General features: G+C 38.6%; 1 long non-coding RNA gene across 1 annotated transcript; it reads left to right on the top strand.

Annotated features, from left to right (window-relative positions):
* The first annotated feature begins 11,249 nt into the window (after positions 1–11,249).
* Positions 11,250–13,865, top strand: LOC144703906 (uncharacterized). Its single transcript, XR_013581667.1, has 3 exons — positions 11,250–12,286; positions 12,865–12,935; positions 13,578–13,865. It is a non-coding gene; the product is annotated as an uncharacterized LOC144703906 (long non-coding RNA).
* The last annotated feature ends 6,383 nt before the right edge of the window (positions 13,866–20,248 follow it).

Raw genomic sequence — 20,248 nt, forward strand, 5'->3', positions numbered from 1 at the left:
CTAACCGGAAACAATCTAACTGAGGAATTAGCCGAATCTATATTTGTAAAGAATCTCTGCAACTTAACTCAAAAGTTTTTACAGAGATTAACACTCAGAATTAGAGAATTAAATGAACTGATTTGATAGAAAGAATTCTTCTGCTGTTTTTTGCCGTCTCCCTGTGGATCGACCCTCACTCGCCCTAAGCTGTGAGGTTATAAATTTCGTTGTACAAGCTCAATCCTCACACGCATTAACTGATTATTAACCAGTAAGAAACCATTGCAAAATTGAGTTTATCAGTCACCTCTTCATGTCTTCCTCCATCCTACTCTCTTGATCTGACTCACTTTGTTCTTGATCCACACACTACCATTAATGTTAATACTTGTCTTACTCTTATTGAATAGTTAATATCCCTATCTCTGATCAGCATCTTAATTTTATCACTACCTTTTGCACAATATGTATCCCGTCTCCTTCTCTTAAAACAACTATCAAGAGAGTTATTGTCCTAAGATTCATTCCCTATGGAGACAACCCATACTAATCCATTATTCAGTGCATTAAAGTGAGTATTGGTTTATAAAATTCATTGATTAAACTCAAGTACAACACTTACATGATTTTACCTTAATTTTAAGTTTATCAGGTATGATCATCTAAGAAGTTATGCATGACAACCTTATGAGATAAAAACTGGTTATTAAAACATATGGGATACTCCACAATCTCATTCATCATCAATTAAAAACAATTATGGAGACATATTTTTCCATGACTTTATGTATATAAGCCCAAAACATCATATATATTGTGAAAAATGACATAGATCATTTATGCATTCTGGCATGGATATTTAATAAAAAATATGGTTTAAACTTATGGAGACCAAATTTAAATTGAAAAAACAGATAAATACATATGGAAATATTTACATCTGCATAATTTTATTATATATATATATATGGAAATAGTAAGAACATGAAAACCACACTACCACAAGGAGTCACAGTTCAAATTAAATAAGGACACCTATATGAGAATTTTGCTCTCAAAATACCTATAGCACCAAGCTGTTGGTCAGTGGATATGAGATCATCAATTTTTTCCCAATATGCTCTCTGTAAATATTAACCAATACAATTGTTTCCATTCAATCATAGGCATTTTAAGGAAATTTTGACATGACTATTCACAGGTCATCTTAATTTTAGTGTGAAGTTAGTATTCATGCGTTGGTTCACTTAACATATTATTTTTCAATTTTTGATTGTGAAATTTGAATGTTTTAAATTTCAAATTGAATTAGACATAATATCACATTTTGATGCCAGTTTGATATTATTTTACATTATCAGGTGGAATAAAATTTGTATTTAGTTCTCTTAAGTTAATCCAAATTCAGAGGTTGAACTAAAGAACAAGATGAGAAAATAGATGAGTTATGTTACTTCTGAAAAGAAAGTAAAAGACCACACAAAGAATAACTGAAGGAAGTAGTTTCTGGCAAAGAAGGGAAGGAAGAACAAAAAAAAGTAAAAGGGAAGTGGTATGCCTCTGAGAAGGAAGCTCCTAGTCATTTATTTCAACAAAAGTTCATATAAAGGCATTCATCACAACCATCTGATAAGCTCAATTTACGTGGTTTTTTACTTGTTATTTACAGGTTAGTCGCGTGAGGAATTGAGCTATTCAACACAAAAAGTTAACCTCACAGTCTTAGGGTGAGTGAGGTGTCGATCCACAGAGAGCAGATAAAACAATGGTAACTCCTTTTTTTAATTCAGTTCAGGTCATCGGGTTTCTATATCAACACTAACAATAAAAGTAAATTATCTTCAGTAAAGTCAATCGAATTTCCTCAAAAATGATAGGTAAAATAACCTCTCAATGAATCAGTGAGTTCTGTTTCAGAGTTAGCTTATTGGAAGTAAGAGATGTGGAATTGGCAATATCACAAAACCTTACGCTCGCACGCACAGGATTGGCCTGCGCGCGGCGTCGTCTGCGCGCGGGTATGGCCTGCACGCGGCGACTGCTGCTCGAGGGTTTGTGCCTGCGCACGGCGTCGTCTGCGCGCGGGTGTGGCCTGCACGCGGCGACTGCTACGCGCGGGTTTGTGCCTGCGCGCGGCGTCTGCTGCACGTGGGCGAGACCTGCGCGCGGCGACTGCTGGGCGCGGGTTCTTGCCTGCGCGCGGCGTCTGCTGCGCACGACGTGGCCTGCTTGCGGCGCGGCTGTGCGCAACTTTGTTGCGCGCGGCCTTGGCTACAGGCAGCCCTGGCTGTGCGCAGCCCTACTGCGTGCAACCTTGGCTGCTGGCGGCCTTGGTTGTGCGCAGGCTTGCGGCGCACGACCTGGGCTGATGGGGCCTTGGTTGTGCACGGGTTTGGGTGAGCACAGCTTGCTGCTGCTATAGAGAAGAATTCAAACAAAATTGCTATGGAAAACTGTGGATTTTTCTGGGGAAAACAGAGACGAAGAACAATTTGAACCAACAACAATCTTTCAACCAAACTAAAACAAGAACAATATCAATTGGAAACGTTGGAAGATCACTGGGGTGAATCTTCCAACCCAATCTGGATTGTCTGAAAGGGAGAGAATTACACTGTATTGGAACTGGGGAAATCGCTCCAACCTGGTGTCACGTCCCTTGCGGCAAGGTGGAGGTCGTCAATCCCAAGCTATTCCTCAGCTTGCTCCTTCTCTCCAGCTCCAATGCTCATCAGATCTTGGAGGGTCTGCAGAACTCCTTCTTCTCCAAGCCCTAGCCTGTTTGGACAGAATTTCTGGACAACCTAAAATGAACCCTCAAGAGGCTATTTATAGGTTTCTCTAGTTGTGCCTCTTGGGGATTTTTAGGGCTTTTTTCTTCTTCATGATTTTCGCCAGCTCCTCTTGGTCAAATGCATTTTCCTTTGTTCTTAATCCCCATCTGAACTCATTAAGTCCAATTAGTGAGATCAAATCCACTTGATTCAAAGAATTAAGTGGGGTTAGTAAAGAGGAAAATAATGCGCATGAAGTATGACTAATATGGACTAAATATATGCAAATGACACTTTGATGCTCAGAAAATTCATAATAATTAATGACACAATGAGAGTCATCACCATCGTCCCACATAGCAACCAAAAACACAAGGGTGAATCCATGGGCCCAGGGAATAACCTCCATCCATGATCATTGGCAAATAAAAACAGCACCTAAACATTCTGTTAATAACACACATTAGTAATATATTAATATGACAATATCTACCTGTTTATTCACATAAACCTTTTATATACGCGTGTTATCAATGCTAAAATAGTTAAATCCATTTTTTGAATAATGTTTGAATTTTAAGTATTTTTAAGTAATTTTCTGCTAACACTATGTTCTGAAAGAAAATAACCATTTTTGAGTCTAAATATGATTCTTCCTGAAATTTTTGGCATTATAATCACAAATATATGAATTTTAAATTTCATCCTATATATTGATTTATATTTTTATCTTTATATGAAGTATACATATTTGAAATTAGTTGTGCCACATGTTGCCATTTGATTCGTTTGAATGGTGACCACTAGTTGATTCATCTAAATGATTAACATCAACTAATCATTAAATCTTGCTAATGGTTGGTGTTCGCCAATCATTACAAGAATATTGTTATGGCACCATGGTTAGCAATACCATAATGTCATTAATTACTAACCATATTTTTATTATTTTTTTACTGCACATGATGTGTGGCCATATAAAGGGCTATTTTTTGCGGTAAATGTGATGTAGAGACTGAGGCGATCAGACTTTAAATAAATATTATTTCATTACTTTTTTGCCTTTGACTGGTCAAGGGGGTGTCGGTTGTTGTGGCATGAGACATGTGGTGCGCATGTGTCCTTCGCTAATATTTCTTAAAAAAATACATTGATATGGCACTCGCTGACACGCTGCCACATCAAACACATTCTCTTTATTAAATAAGTATAATTAAAATAATGATAAACTGTTTCCCCTTCAGCGACATGTGGCATGAAAGGATTCATTGATCCATGATGATTTGGGACAATCTGAACCAATAATTGGATTTAATGAAATCCTCGGGACAAAAACCCTAACTATAACGAGATAGTGCTGATGAAGATGATGAGAGAGAAATCTTTGGATTAAATCAACGGCTAAGAATCATCTAACTTCAGGTTTTTATATTTTTCAATTGAGAGGGTCAATTAAGTTGAAAATTTGAGGCGAGCTTCGTCTTTCTCTCATCTATCCATTTGTATGGTTGATCTATATAAATTGGGTACCCGAATTTGTTAAATACCTCTTTAAAATCACTTTCCCCTAGAGAGGTAGATTACAACATAGTGAGGTTTTGGAGGTCCATCAAGGGTCTTTTTTGGTGTCTTGAATGTTTGGAGAAGGAAAACAGAGAAGAGGAGAGGCTGATCTAAAAATGGCTATAAGCTCTTATCCGGGCAAAACAAATGGATATAAGCTGGGTCTCTTGCCTTAGATTGATTTTTTGCCATCACATCTACCACCTACATCATGTATCATCTACATTATCATGATTCCATCCAATGTTCTCTCCTTCATTTAAAACATAAAACCTAAATAATCAATTGATAACCTTCTTATCCATATCACTGTCACTAATTCATATGTTACTTTCACATGCCTCCATTTATCCACTGCCCTCACTTTTATTTCATCAATTTCAATCTTCTCTATTAATTATCTTCAGCCCATGTTTATTACCTAGCCATTATCATCATGCCATTTCATTTTCTTTATCTTATCACTACTTCCTATCTCATATTTTAGATTTATCTCCTCCCATTCTTTTTAGTTGTCATTTAACAATTATTAAATCCCTAATTTCTGTTCCCTATGGAGATTATTTCTATTTAGTCTTTGAGATAATTTTTTTTTTTTGGTTTTTTTCCCTATCTATTAGTTTTGATTCTTGGAAATATATGAAAATTGCATTCTTGTAGAAATTTTATTTTGTTAGAAAGACTAAAATATGTAGGGAGCTGTATGAGAATTTAGCCAGGGGCCTGAATAATCCCTGGGAGAAGCATGTGAGAAATTGAAGGAACTAACACGAAAATGTATGTACCATGTTGTAGAACAATGAGAGATTGTCTTGACCTTTTATGCAGGGTTAAGAGGCCAAGATCAGAAGATGATCGATGCCGTTAGTGGAGGTATGTTTATGCATAAGTATCTAGATGAGGTTATTGATATTTTAGAAACCCTTGTAGAGAGTAATGTTTATTATGCCGCCCTGAAACACCATGGAATAACACAAATTCTAGACAAGGTGGAATCGTCAAGGTAAGTGCTGTAGAGCCCAATTTAGAGATTGACCAGCTAGTAAAAACAGTTTCTCATTTAACTACACTGCTTGATAAGATGAGCACTCAAGATGTACTTCGGTCATATCAAAGAGATATATCATCATTTCCTATTGCTGATAATGTTGGGATATATTCTCCTTCACACGAACAGGTTATGGCCACTAATAGGTTTAGGATGAACAAACTTATGGGTTCAAATTCTTGAATTCTAGAGATAATGCGTATAATAGGCCTATATGGAACAGCTTTCAGATCGGGCTAACCCCTCATCCTTTCAGTAGCAAGCACAAAGGATCTTCTATCAATGGGGTCCACAAAACTCCTTCCAGCCAAACACTCACCCACCTTATGACGAGCTAAACAGAAAGGTGCAGGAAAAATATGACAAGATGATTAAAAGGCAAGCTCAAATGTCGGGAATGACGCAAGAGTTCAAGAAGGAAATTGAGAGGATGAGAGAGGAGCATGCGGTGCAAACGGGTAATATAAAAAATGTAAATTGGATAAAAGTAGTTCACACAGCCACAAACACAGTTGAACCCAACTCAGCTTATAATTAATCCCAGAAATTTACATTATATTGATAGTCATATCTCTAATGAAAATAATCATGAGACCACACATCCACTTTCTATGTTGATAAATGGAAAGGTTCTCCCTAATATTTCTAAAAAATTAGAGGAATTGGACCTATCTTATGAGGATAAAGAGGAAATTAGGAAAGAACCTGATTCTGAAAAATATGTGCCAGCCATTCTATTTCCTGATGCTTTGGAAACTTTTAAAATTCAACCAAGTGCTAAAGATGAGCATTTTCTAAAAAATGTTAAACAATTTAACATCGAAATTCCTTTGACTGAAACAATTTAACGTATTTCCTCATCTGTTAACTTTTTGAAAATTGTGCACTCCTAGTAGAAAGGAGAAAAGGATTCGATTATCTGAAAGTATGAGTTCTATTATGAAAACTTCCTTAAAAACCTAGGGACCCAGAGCACCTTCAATCAAGTGTGAGAGAGGAAATATTGTATCAAAATATGTACTTGATTCAGGAGTAAATATTTTTACTAAGGCCATATATAATAAATTTGAATTTTGAGATTAGAACCCATCTTTCTATAACATTAACAAGGAAGCTTTATGGATTGGTGGATGATGAAGTTTTAAGATATAACACTGCTATTTCCTGTCAGATTTTATAGTGGCTTACATAAAAGTCTCCGAAGACCTAAGAAATGCCATATTATTTGAGGTCAACCTTTTGTAGCCACAACAAGGGGAAACACAGCTTGGGAAAACGTGACTTTTGAATTGAAAATGGGGAGGGGAAAAGTCGAAACTGATATGGTTAGGTTAATGAACTATGCTATGCGTTCCACGATTGATGATTTGCAATGCACTTTTAATTTTTAGAATCGTGTTTGTTATTTGGTTCAAAGTTATATTTGAAACTATTGACATCTACATTAATTTATGCATCCTCAGTAGCAAATCATGAGTCTCATATTATCATATCATCATCATTATATTAGCATCAAGAAAAATAATCATTATATTGGTTGGTCCATTTCTGATATTAAAGGAATTAGTGCATTTACATGTGTTCATAGAATTTTTACTTTTGAGAATGCTAAGCCTACTAGCGAATGCCAAAGGAAATTGAACCGCATGGTCTAAGAGGAAGTTAGAAAAAGAAAAACTGAATAGACTGGAGGCTGAATTTATTTATTCATTTTCTAAAATTCCTTGGGTTATTCATGTGCATGTAGTTCCTAAGAAATGGGAACTTGTGTGACCCAGAATGAGAAAGGGGAATATATCCAAAGTAGATTACAAGTAGTTCAAGAATATTCATTGATTATAGGAAGCTTAATGTGGTCACCAAGAATATCAATATCCCTTGCCCTTTTATGACCACATTTAGAAACATTAGTTAGTCATAATTATTTCTATTTTCTAGATGGATATCCAGGGTATAATCAAGTAGAAATTCAGACCAAAGATGAGGAGAATACTGCATTTACTTGTCCATTTGTAACTTCTACATTTAGATGGATGTTGTTTGGACTATGCAATGTCCTTGCTACACTTCAGTGATGTATGACAGATCTAATTTCCAACCTAGTATGAGACTGCTTCAAAATCTTTATGGATAATCTTTTGGTGTTTGGTTTGAATTTTGACGCATGTTTGGATAACTATAAATGCATCATGACATTATGCACATTCTAATGCAAATTTTGAGATCATTTTATCTATATTATTCTCATATTTATATAAATTTTAAATATATTTATGTTCCTCCCTCTAGTATGTTAGCTTATATTTTTCATAAGAGATAAAAAATAGTTTGTGTGCCAACGACCAACAGCACTCTATTCAGCCACCGGCATACGAGTATAGAGGCAGTGAAGCCTGCCTACAACAAGCGAGCACTGCTACGCCTAAGGAGCTGAAACATGGCCCACACAAAGGCTCATATAAGACCTACACAAGGGCCTGTGCAACCTCATGCGAGGGAAGTGTTTATTTATTTCATACCATAACATTGTATGGAATTTCTACAGTTTTACTTATTTTAGAATTCTCCAATACGGGATGGGAAACCTCACTCATCTATAGCGTCGCACTGGGATGGGCTGAAAAACATGAAACTGATCGTGACTCGTTGGGACGTGATCTTAAGAAGTAAGAGGGAAATCATGATCGTGCTCTGAGCCGACCCTACCCATAGCTCGGATCATAGCTGGTAGTATCAAATAAAAGAACATGATCTCAGCCATCCAATCTTCATAAGGAAGATCTGACTGTGAGATCCATCTCATAATATTAAACTTCAGTCCTTTTATTTTCAACTTTTTGATTGACCGCGGCTTACGATGCTGACAACTAGGCTAAATGACGGGCAAATCAGACTACAAGGTGCTGACTATGCAGCTGATGGGGTTGATGACATGGAAATTGACATGGAGATGGGGTGCACCAAATTAAGAAGGGTCAACAAACGATTGAATCGCAGCTGTTAACCCTTCATATATGATATCCAACGACCAAGGGGGCAGATACATAAGTTACCCCCCTTGGCTATCATTTTCCTCGGCCGGACGATGGTTGCCGGTTGAAGGGGGGCTGCCATGGCTGTCAGACAACCTTCAAAGACCCTCTCATGGACAATTGATGCAATTGTAGGCCAGGGAGATTCCCCCCATGTTTTTAAGCAAATAAGAATACCTAATTTGGGGGTATCTCTTGTAGTAGGAAGGAGGCACTAGCGGAGGTCCCATTCAGAGTTTGAAGTGCTCGTCGGGGTCGTGACAACTCTGCCATTGGGCAGGAAACTCGGAGAGGTTTTGGAGAAGGACTAGGAAGAGAGCAATCTCCACCATCAAGGAGGAGGAAGGGGAAGACTGCACACCGAGGCTTGGGAATGGCGAGACATTCCCACCCCTATGCTTTGATTTGGTGTGGATTGGGTACGTTTTCTAACCAGATGTGAATGAGAATTCACTCATAAACATAATGGCATTGATAGCTTAAATTTGATCTGTAGGAAGTTTTGGTTTCATTTGATCTGTAGGAAGCTTTTGGCCTAATTGAGTCATTCTGTCGAACACATGCAGGGTGTCGACAGAAACACCCTATTTTCTTTCAATTTTCTGTCATAAAACTATAATATATATAGCTATATAATAAGTACTACACTTATAGACATTATTTTCTAAAATTATAATCGACCTATTAATCATATATTCATTCTTATTATTCTTATTAGTCCCTCTATCTTGTCTTAATCTCTCTGCCTATCTAGCTACTTAATTATATTATAAACTAGATAATCCCTATTCTCTTTCCTAATTCTCTTAAGCTTAAACTCTTAGAATATATAAGTATTACTCTATCCCCTTATTCTGCATTTAATACATATATAATTAAGTAATACATATATAATAAGTATTCCTTATTTCTCCTATCATAATTAATACTTCCTCGCTTCTTCCTTTTTCTTCTTACCTCTTACTAAACTAAATACTTCTTGTAACTAACTTCTAGGTCTTATTATCTTAAATCGTTCTTCACTATCCAACTAAAATCTTAATATCCATTATCTCTATCTACTAGCTTACATATGACTTACCATTGATTAAATTAGTAACCTTCTATCTCCTATTGATAGTATTTTAATATTCTATCTCATTAATCTTATCTACTTCTTACACTACCTATATTAATATCACCCATAACTATAATACCATTAATCCATTTAACATATTTTACTTATTTATTATCTCTAGTATCTATAAAAATATTTAAATAATAACTTATATTCTCTCTCATCTCAAGTTATATCTCACAGCATTCACTATTCATTACTATTAAATATTATCTTAATTTTCTAATCCATTAGATACTACCCCCACCTATTAATTACTTATCTTCCACTAGACTCACTTTATGTTAGTATTTTTATTTCTCCTTAACTATAGCTCAACTATTCAGTTCACCTCTAAAGGCCAGTCCTTGTGGAGTGACAAGTTCAAATATAGGGGTTTTATGTCATTGTTTTAAATCAGACAACCAACAATATTTACTAAAATTTACACTTAAATACTCTATGATTAGTATAATTCAAGTAAGGGGTAAATCTAGAGAGAAGCAGAAAATTAATTTCAGAATTTTTCTCAAGCTTGGAATGAATAAAATGATTTTAAAAGTGATAAATACAAGTGATGTGATTTTTATGGATTTTGTTAATTTATATCATTTTCTATGATTTAAATTGAAGCATAAATACATATTTCCTAATTTCAATTACCCCAGAATTTGAAAAGAAATATTTTATGATTTTTTGTAATTTAATTTAAGAATTTGATTATATGGATTTTTAAGAATTTGATAGATGTTCAAATCACTGGAAATTGATTATATGAATTTTTGGGGTATTTCGTGGTTTTTGGAATTTTAAATGCAGAAAATAAATTTTCCTACTTGTTTTATAATTCTCCTTATTTTTTAATTTTTAAATTCTGAAATGGAAAATTTACCTACTCTGGTAATCACTGGATGTGGAGCAGCAGCCGAGGCGGCGGCGGAGCGGTGATAGAGGTGGTCGTCAGATCTGTGTGGGCCTTTAAGTCGGTGGGCCTGATCCTGATCCATTTAGGCTGGCCTTCGTGGCTAAGCCCACTAACGATTTGGCTAAGTCCTGCACAGGGCACTCCTCTGCATGTGCACGGATGGAGGGTAGAGGGGTGTCCTTGCTGCAGAACACCCCACAACAACGAATGATAGTGGCTATGAGGGTGAAAAATCCGAATTTTGAAACGATAAAAATTGATATCTAAATGCGATTATTTTGGGACTCAAAGTAGGGAATTCTGGGGGATATAGACAGAGATAGTAAGAGATTTTAGAGAAATAAAGAAATAGGTTTAGAGAGAGAAAAGGTCCAAATGTGGAGATAGAGAGAGAAAATGAAGAAATGGTGTAGCGGGAATTCGAGAGGGAATTTAAAATTGCAAATGAATAAGATTTTTTATGAAATTTTCAGGGGATGAGTTAATGGTATGGCTGAAGGTCTAGAGAGAGAAAGGGTCAATTCAAGAGAGAGAAATTAGGGAAAATGAATAGATAATGATAAGAATAAGTAGATCTAGGTTCCTAAAATCTCGATGCAAGTCTAATAAGCCCTCTGATGGGGGACCATCGCGCCGACACCAACACTAGACGAGCTCAACCACATTGAGCTGCTCGTGCCGACGTACACGACCCAGGATTCAAGTATTTGTCGTGACCTTTCGTAAGTTTTCTTTACTATTTCATTTGCTTGTAATTTTCAGGACAATTGGACCAGGCTGTTGTTTTGGGCCTCGTCCACGTCTCCATTTCTACTTTCAAAATACTTGTAAAGAGGAGGACCTCGTCTCATGACGGTTTCCTCCTCTAAGGACGGTCCCTTGGCACCCTTCCTCCCTATATAAGGGGAAGGTATGCCCAAGGGAGAGGCAGATTTGAGAGAAAAACACCACTTTCCCTTGTTCGTTATTTTTTATCTTTCCTAGAGAATTAGAGAATTTTTTTTTTTAGAGAGACATCGTTCTGGCCGTTCTCCCCTCTCCAGATCTGGATCTGGAACGTCGCTGAAGCCGGCCATCTCCACCAGCGCGCCTGGTTTTTCCGTTCGCACATCCGAGGAGCTGCCCATCCGCCGCTCGGCGGCGTCCCTGCCCCTCCACACCGACGACCGACCGCCCCGTCCGACCACGTCGGCGCGGAAATCCGCCGTGAGCAGTGCACTGGCTGTTGTGTGCTCTGTTCCTCGCTCGGCCAGCCGTATCGTTTCCGAATTTGCCCCTTTCAGCCGCACACCGCAAGAGGTCCTCCCCCACGACGTACTCGACGCCGCGCAGTCTCCGCCTCCATCGGGGGGGGGGGGGAATTGTTAGTACCGATTTCGTTCGATCTGCGGCACGCCCGTGCGAGACCCGCCATCCTCAGCTCGCCCGTCATCGCCCGACCTTGGCCTCTCTGGGGTGGCTCTTGTGCCGCCAGTCATGCCCATTCCTCGGTACACCCGCGCGAGACCCGTCGTCCACTGCACCGCACGGCTGTGGCCGCTACCGGGTGGCTCTTGTGCTGCCGATCTCGCCCATCCCACGGTGCTCCCGCGTGATATCCACCGCCCATTGCGCGCTCGACGCCGCGCACCCCCAGCCCGTCCGCTCCTTGGGTCGCTACACAGAATCACTGCCGTCCCTCGTTCATACCAGTCGGAGTTTTCAAGTTTCTATCGACCAAGAATCGTGAACGGATTATTGCCAAGTTCTAACTTCGACTTCCCTTTTAAATTACAGTATCATTGCTTTCTCCAGTGCCGTCGCCCCCTATCGAATTCCTCTGCCGACGTGAATAATATACGATAGGATAACCACCGTTGTCAGGAGGTAGGGATTTTCTTTGCGATTCATGACTATCTTGTTGACCTTGGGATTTGACTCCGACGGGTGGTAAAACGCCTCTCCATCGTAGTATTGTCGCAGATTTCTACGGGTCATCCAGAGTCTATCCTCCTACTTTTCTATCGAGGATTTGTTGGATTGTTCTCCCTAGTTGTCCCGTCCTTATGCTCAATAAAGTTCTTAAAATTTGCATAACTCATCAGTCTTAAATAATCATCTTTCACGCATAGTTGTGACGTAATACGTGCCGTCGATCCCGGCAGTCATCGTATTACATCACCCTCAATGCTCCCTCTCAATTCAGGCTCCTTATATTTTTCCAGGATGAGGTATTTTTCAATACAAACTAGGGATGAGATTGAATGAAAACTTCAACAAACTTACATTAATCAGGTTGAACAACTTGGATTCTGAAATATGACTTTTCTTTATTGCCTACCACTTGATGGAGCATGTGGAGAATAAGGGAAAATGAGTATTATATACATGGGATGAACTAATAAAATAGCCCTTTGGGCATTTTCTATTATATTTATTGCCATTTTTCCTCTTTTTCTCCATAGGTTGAGAGCTTCCCCTTGCGATCTTCAGCTTCATTCTTTGAAGGGTTTTAAGAGCCTACTGGGATGGTCAGGTCATGGTCCTTCTCCCTCTGATTTCTCTTTTGAAGGACCCTAAAACTATTTGCTCATTTCAAGCTCCTTTTGAGGATCACTAAACTCTCAAAAATTCTCCAACTATTGAAGAATTGTATCTTCTCATTCCTGTAAATTTCTGCACATTTTGAAGTATAAAATAATAATCAACACTCAAAATTCTTGACTTCAAAGAAGTGATGGATTTTTGTAAAAAATAACCATAATGTGCAAAAATAAAATTTATATCTTCTGCATACATATTATTTTAATTCAAATAATAACATGATGAATGCCCAATTAATAATACCCAAATCTTCTACAATGTATACAAATAACCATGCATTTATCATGTTATCATGGAGACTGATATCATGCGAATTATTTTATAAATATTATGCATAATGATGAATATCTACATATAAATGTCAATCTTTCAAAATATTAGCTTTAAAAAGATTAAAATTGTCTTTAGTGTGAATTATGATTTTTTAGATTTAATGAAACAAATATAGATTTTTTTGACTTTAGATTCACGAAGAAATTAATTTTACAATAAAAAGACTAATTTAAAATTATTAGTGTTGTTTACTAATTTTTCTTGACTCTTTTATATATTTTCTCACATTTTTCAACAACAGATTCCTAGAGAGATTCATTTCATAATGTGAAGGCATGATGAGCTGGAAACAACTGGAGGAGAGAGAAAATGAAGAAATAAGATGGCCATAGTTCACGAAATGGAAACATTGATATCTCGAAATCCTACTATCATATCCATCTGAAATTAAGGGTATTTTTGTATTTTCCTAATCTTTTCGTCCACTGAGGAATTTGTAAAATCAAGTCAGGAAGGGGGGAAAACCACTTTGAACTTGCCCCAACCCTAGTTGGCCAAGAAGGATATAACAAGCCCATTTTTTTCTTGATGTAACACGGAGTCAGCCGGGATCGAACGACACGTGTTACAGCACAGGAAGAGACAAGCGTGCACAATGATGCAAGAATAATATGGTGTCATCTTTAAGATTTAACAACAAGTACAAAGGACTATTTAAATTTGTACGATCGATTAATTTTGCGTAGTTAGATTGAATCATAATCGACTCCTCAACGTCCCATTGGACCAATTAGATGCTACAAGATGAGGGGTAAATTTAATTACCTGTTGGCTTCCAATCCTTCTCAGTAATGGACTAGCGGTTTACCACAAAGAAGATCCTGTCTCTCACAATGAGGGCAAAGTATTCTAATTGACGTATGACAATTCTAACTTTCGAAGGCATGTACACAATTCAACAGTACTAAAAGAAATAACCAAATTGAGAATGAAGGGATAGCGGCAGAACCTGGTGGGCGATTTCCGTCAATGAGCAATCTAAGTAGCAACGAACTGACTGGCGAAAACCAGGAGCAGATCACAGATGTATGGCGATGAAGAGCATGCTGTGCATGTGGGGTACGCAAAGTTTGACATACAAAGAGGCGCAAGGAACGCGGGCAAGGTGCTTGGGGCCACGCGAGTCATGGTGCACGGAGCCGTGTGGACGTTATGCACTGGTGGAGCGAGTGGCATGCGGTGGAGCGCCCAAGGCTGCACAACGATGAGCGCTAGGTGGCGCATGGAGCCCGTGGTGCGACGCATAAGGGAGAGTGGAATGGGACACGCAGGCTGGCCCCGGCGATGCGTGCTAGGCAGCACGTGGAGCGCGCGGCATGGCGCACAACACAGAGCGGAATGGGGGCGCGCGGGCTGGCCTCAGCGATGCGTGCTAGGCGGCGTGTGAGCAGATGGTGCGACGCACATGACAGAGTGAATGAGGCGCGCGGGCTGGCCGCGAAGCGCGTTTCTAGCGCGCTCCAACTAGATAAGAACGTCGTTCTTGGACGTTCTGGCGCAAGAATTTCCAGGGAATAGGGCGGCGGTCGACAAGAACGGAGGCAGAGGCACAGGCTACGGGGCGATGTCGACGTCATCAATAGAAACAACGAACAAGCTGTGGGGATCCAAGGAGGGACTCAAGAAGACGTTTCTTATGCAAATGTTGAAGTAAAACCATTCAAGAAACCTGCTATTCTTGACAGAAACGATGAACAAATGACAGAAGGGCGGAGCGCTGGCAACGTTCCATGGAAAGCTCAACGTGGAGAGGTGACCACGATCCCACGATCTAACTAGGACGACTATCTCTTGGGGGAGAGGGAAAACTAGGAAAACTAGAAAATAAGAACTCAAACTTCAATTTTTCAATTCAACTTCTCTTAGTGGTCCTCTTGGGCATGCCGGCCTTTATATAGGGTCGAAGGCATGCCCAATCAGCCATAACGGGAAGGAACCGTCTCTTGATGAGCGGCCTTCCCAAAACAACGAAAAGAAAACCATTCAAAAGGATGAGGCCCAAAACACAGATAGGCCTGTCCACAATTCGAGTAGAAAATTACATTCAAAATAAATGATAAAATATGAACGCTCGATGATGTGTCATTAAGTAGAGTATGGGTCGTGGGCGTCGGCTTGAGCTGCTTGACGAGGTTGTTGACATCTTTCTCTATTGGCGGCGAGATGGTCCCCCATCATTTCTACAATCAATTTTTTTAAGTCAATTTTTTGAAGTCAATTTTTTGGCATTTCTTGGGCTGATCTAGTGATTTTCTTCTTCCCATATTGATTTTCTTCTTGTACATTGCTAAAACACCTAGAATGGATGAAATATTCATGCTCTAGGAGTTATTGTGTGTAGAACATCATCTTAGTTCAAGAGTGCAATCTAAAATCCTAAAATTAGGTAGGTCATCCACCATTTATGGTATCTCATGGATATTATGTGGTCTTCAATCCAAATCACACCACCATGTTTATTTAAGTTCATTGAATAAAATATTACTTTCATTATTATTCTAGTGTGATGTTTATAATAAAGTCCACCAATACGTGCAATGACATAGTGAACTATGATGATATCATAATACAGTGATTACTAGTCTATAAGCATGTATTCTAAGTATTACGATTCGATGGATAGTCGGGATGGATGTCCAATTATCTGGATAGAATAACACTAATTGATCCTACTTATACGATAAGTACAACGGATCCTATGGCTAATAGTGTGGTGACACTAAGGACAAATATTGGGTGCTCTTTGGAGAAAGTGTTCACTGAATTGATCCGTATGAATACCTCAATGGTATTATACATAAACGTCAATCAGGTTGATTCATATCACATTTGTATAAGTGATCCACTGACCTGAGGCACCAATGACCTGAGCCTCTATTCATGGGATTCAAACAAGTCATAACCCGGGTGTAATAAGAAGCTCAAGGAGGTTCTTGAGTGGTGAAGATGGGATCATCCACCCACGTTATAAGAGGAGATTGGCTTGAGGAGGATGATGCAAAAAATGACACGGTAGTGAGGATATTGGACAAGGAGTTCCCCAATGATCCCCATTACACATAGTATTAATCAAATGTCGGGCTAGGGCTTGACGATCAACCATACCCTAAGTTATTTGAGAGTCTTGGGTGGATGATGGATTACACACATATGGTACTCGATGACCGTAAAGGTTCCATGAGAGAGTTGAAACACTACTTGGTATCTTCTAGAGAAAGAGGTGTAGTTTGTCACCCCATGGGCTAGAAACTTAGCCTATCTATTGGGTTAAATTGATCCTTACTTAATTAGCCAATATGTTGATATAGTTAATTGATACGATTAGATCATAATTGTTATTGAGCCACTAAACTTATTAACTTTACTGTACATGGGCTTAGAGGGTCACACACATAAGATGATAAGAGCATTGGTGAATTTATTTTACTTTGTAAGGTTTTTGAAGAAACTTAAGTAAAATATAAATTGGGAAGGGACATTCATTTAAATCACCCAGGCCAGGCATAATTTACAGCCTCCCTTGATCCACTATATTCTCTTCTCCACTCAACCAAGAAGTGTGTCTTCGTGGTGAATAGATACTCAAGATTTTAATGGAGAGTTGAAGAAGAGGAGGTGGAGATCCAAGCACCAAGTGATCATGTGGATACATTTAGAGGCCAGACATGTGAACTTTTCAGAACAATCTCAATAAGAGCAGGTCAAGGGTGGAACATGTTCCCCAAAAGATACATATGATGTACGCTTTCATAGATCGATTAATAATTGATTTAATCGTTTCCACATCATAGAATCATTTTTTCCATGATTTAACCAGAGCACCAAACCCAACAAGATCTCGTTTATATTGAATCTATTATGATCTACATCCTATTCAGAACTTCTATTCAGTTTCTCTCTAGGATCTTGCTTCCCCAAGGGAGAATAGAGATCAAGAAGAGGTAAGATTTATTTCCCTCTATTTATTCACTTTGGTTTGACCTTTTCGAGAGGGTCAAGCCCTAAATACCAGAATCATTCTCATCATTTTTTAGGTGATCTGAATCTTGAGGAGGAGGTTCAGATACTTTGATCCAATTCTCTTCTTTTGCATCCTCTCTCTATTATGAGCTATCCTATTTCTTTGTGTTTAATTTCTATTTCCTAGAACCATAAACTAGATTCAGATTTTGAGCACAGTTGCCTCCATGTGGATTGAACCCTTTCTCATTTTATACTTTCTATATTTTGAGAAATGAAATTTTATAAATTTTATTTCATAATCTTAAATATAAATGACACAATCAAACTTGCATTTAATCACACCATTTTTAGGCTTATCAATTCACGTCGTTGCCGGTGAGGAACAATAACTAAAATATGAGTGGATTGATCATTTTGTCTTGTTTTTACGTTATCCATTTCTTCTAACAAGTGGTATTAATTTATCTTACATGAAAGGTATAAGATCCTTTTAACCTATTCTAGTTGATGTTGACAAAAGCAGGATGAGAGGTAAGAGTTCAAGAGCTGAATCAATCTTTGAAAGCTTGGAATGAGAAAATCAACAAGAGAAGGTTAACATTGGTGACAACCACCAAGCAGAGCAAGGTGTGAGGATAATGGGGCTCAAAGAATTCTGTGATCCAATAAAAAGTGAAGCTTACACACACATCACTGCACCGGTTGCTTATGATGTTAATTTCAGAATCAACCCTAATATGTTGAACTTACTCCCTACTTTCTATGGCAGGATTAGTGAGGAACCATATGAGTTTTTTGAAGAATGTTTTCACATTTGAAATGCTTATAGTTATGCGGATGTGCCATGAGAAACTCTTCAATTGAGGTTATTTCCCTTTGCAATAAAAGATAGGACAAAAGAGTGATTCAAAGGAGAAGGACAAAAGTTTCAAACATGGAATGAGATGCAATTTAGCTTCCTACGGCAAGACAACCTCCTTGAGAAAGGCGATCAGAGATTTCACCCAGGGAGTTGACTTAATTAGGGAAGCCTAGGAGAGGTTTATAGCATTGACAAGAAAGTGTACACACCATGGTATTCTCCCCTATGAACTCGTTCAATTTTTTTATGGTGGATTAAATGACAAAGAGAGACACTTAATAAATATTTCTAGTGGTATGTTTTTGAAAATTCATGCAGATGAATCTATGGCTTTGATGGAGAAGCTTGTAGAGGATTGGGCCTAAGGCAAAGTTTCTCTAACCATGGCAGGAATGTGGTGCAAAATTAAAGGAGGATTGATCGATGTAAAAGGCAGTAAAGCCGGAGATGTGGATGAACAAGATGGAGAAGGATATAGGGAAGATGGGGAAAGCTATAGAAGACATGGCACAACCATCCCCAATTAAAGACAACGCGCCTAAGATCACCTCGTGTTGTTTTTTTTCTAGTACAGAACATACTGATGATGGTTGCCCCATGGTTGAGCAGGTCAATGCGATTTGAAATTAGAATGCTAGCCATAACCAATGGAATCAAAAGCCGAACATGCAGAACCAAGGGCAGAACAATAGAGCATGAAAAAACAATCAACCGAAGACTTTTGCCCCTCATCCGTAGTTGTAGACTTATCAAATCCGTCTAAGACCCTTACCTTTTAAGTATATGCTTCTAATGCTCAAATTAATGCTACATTAATGGGTTTTTTCAGGAAAATAGAAGAAAGCAAAAAGATCATGATGCAGACCATTGAAGATTGCAGGAGGGAAATTGAGGTGCTGAAGAGGGGCAAGGAGCACATGCACTTTAAAGTCATATTTATATATCAGGCTTGTCAATTTACTTGATGTGGGACTAAAGTCTCCCTTTGTTCCTTTATACATGCTACACACACCACCATGAACAGGAAAAGACATAGTCGCGCTGGCACTTAGACGTGCTATGGGAGGACAGTGCCACAATGGCCACCACTTGATGCTGTCATGGACCACCATAGGAGAGGTGCTGCTAGCCTTCATGATAGATAGCGCCGCGAGGGAGCCACCGCGAGAGCCATTGTGGGAGCCATCGAGGGAGGTGCTTGTTGATGAAAAGGATTCATCAGGTAAGGTTTCTAACCAAAATAACGGCTTCGCGACTCAGAGCCTATCTGAGTCAAAACAAAGGCTTCGCGACTCAGAGCCTATCTTAGTCAACTTAGATAAAAGGATTCAACCAAGTGAAATAGATACAATAAACATATCAATAATAATAGAGAACGCATTTTATTTCAAGAAATAATAAAACGTAGCCAATCAGGATTCACTTAATAACAAACAAATAGGAAACAGCCACATACCCCACCTAATGAGAAAACAGAAATAAGATAAATATTTGAAACTTTGAAATAACCGTTGTGAACGAAGAAATGTTCCCAAGGTTACAGATCGGAAACTTCCTATGTTCCATTAATTCTCTGTTTTACCCTGTGTTATAGCATTATAAATACTCTACGCATGTACTTGTTTGGGTTATGCAATAAGAGAATTTGTCCCTGTTCTATCTTCTCATCTCTTCAACCTTCTATCTCTCCATCTCCCCTTGTTCATTTATTTTTGTTGAGTGTCGAGGGTATGCGGAAGCACGCTTGGATGAAGAAACGCAGAAGATCGAGGGAGAATGAGAGACTTGATCTCTCCACACAAGCCTTCACAAGAGAGAGAGGGATAGCAAGAGAGATCTTGAAGAGAGTGAGGAAACAATACTTTCTCATGAATAATGAAATGAACCCTTACAAGTGCTTAAATAAGAAAAACAAGGAAAGAGAAATTCCTACTCCAACGGGATAACATGTGGTCCTCCTAAAAGAAAGGCCACGTTCATAGAGGCATGAGAATAGGACCACTACCAAGGAGTGATCCCCATGAGAATAGGGCCACTCCTAAACGTCCTCCCCGTAAGGAGGAAGGGAGGAGAACGTGTCAGCAAGG

The sequence above is a fragment of the Wolffia australiana genome, chromosome 1 (assembly GCF_029677425.1).
Source record: "Wolffia australiana isolate 7733 chromosome 1, ASM2967742v1".
In the NCBI taxonomy this organism is placed as follows: domain Eukaryota; kingdom Viridiplantae; phylum Streptophyta; class Magnoliopsida; order Alismatales; family Araceae; genus Wolffia; species Wolffia australiana.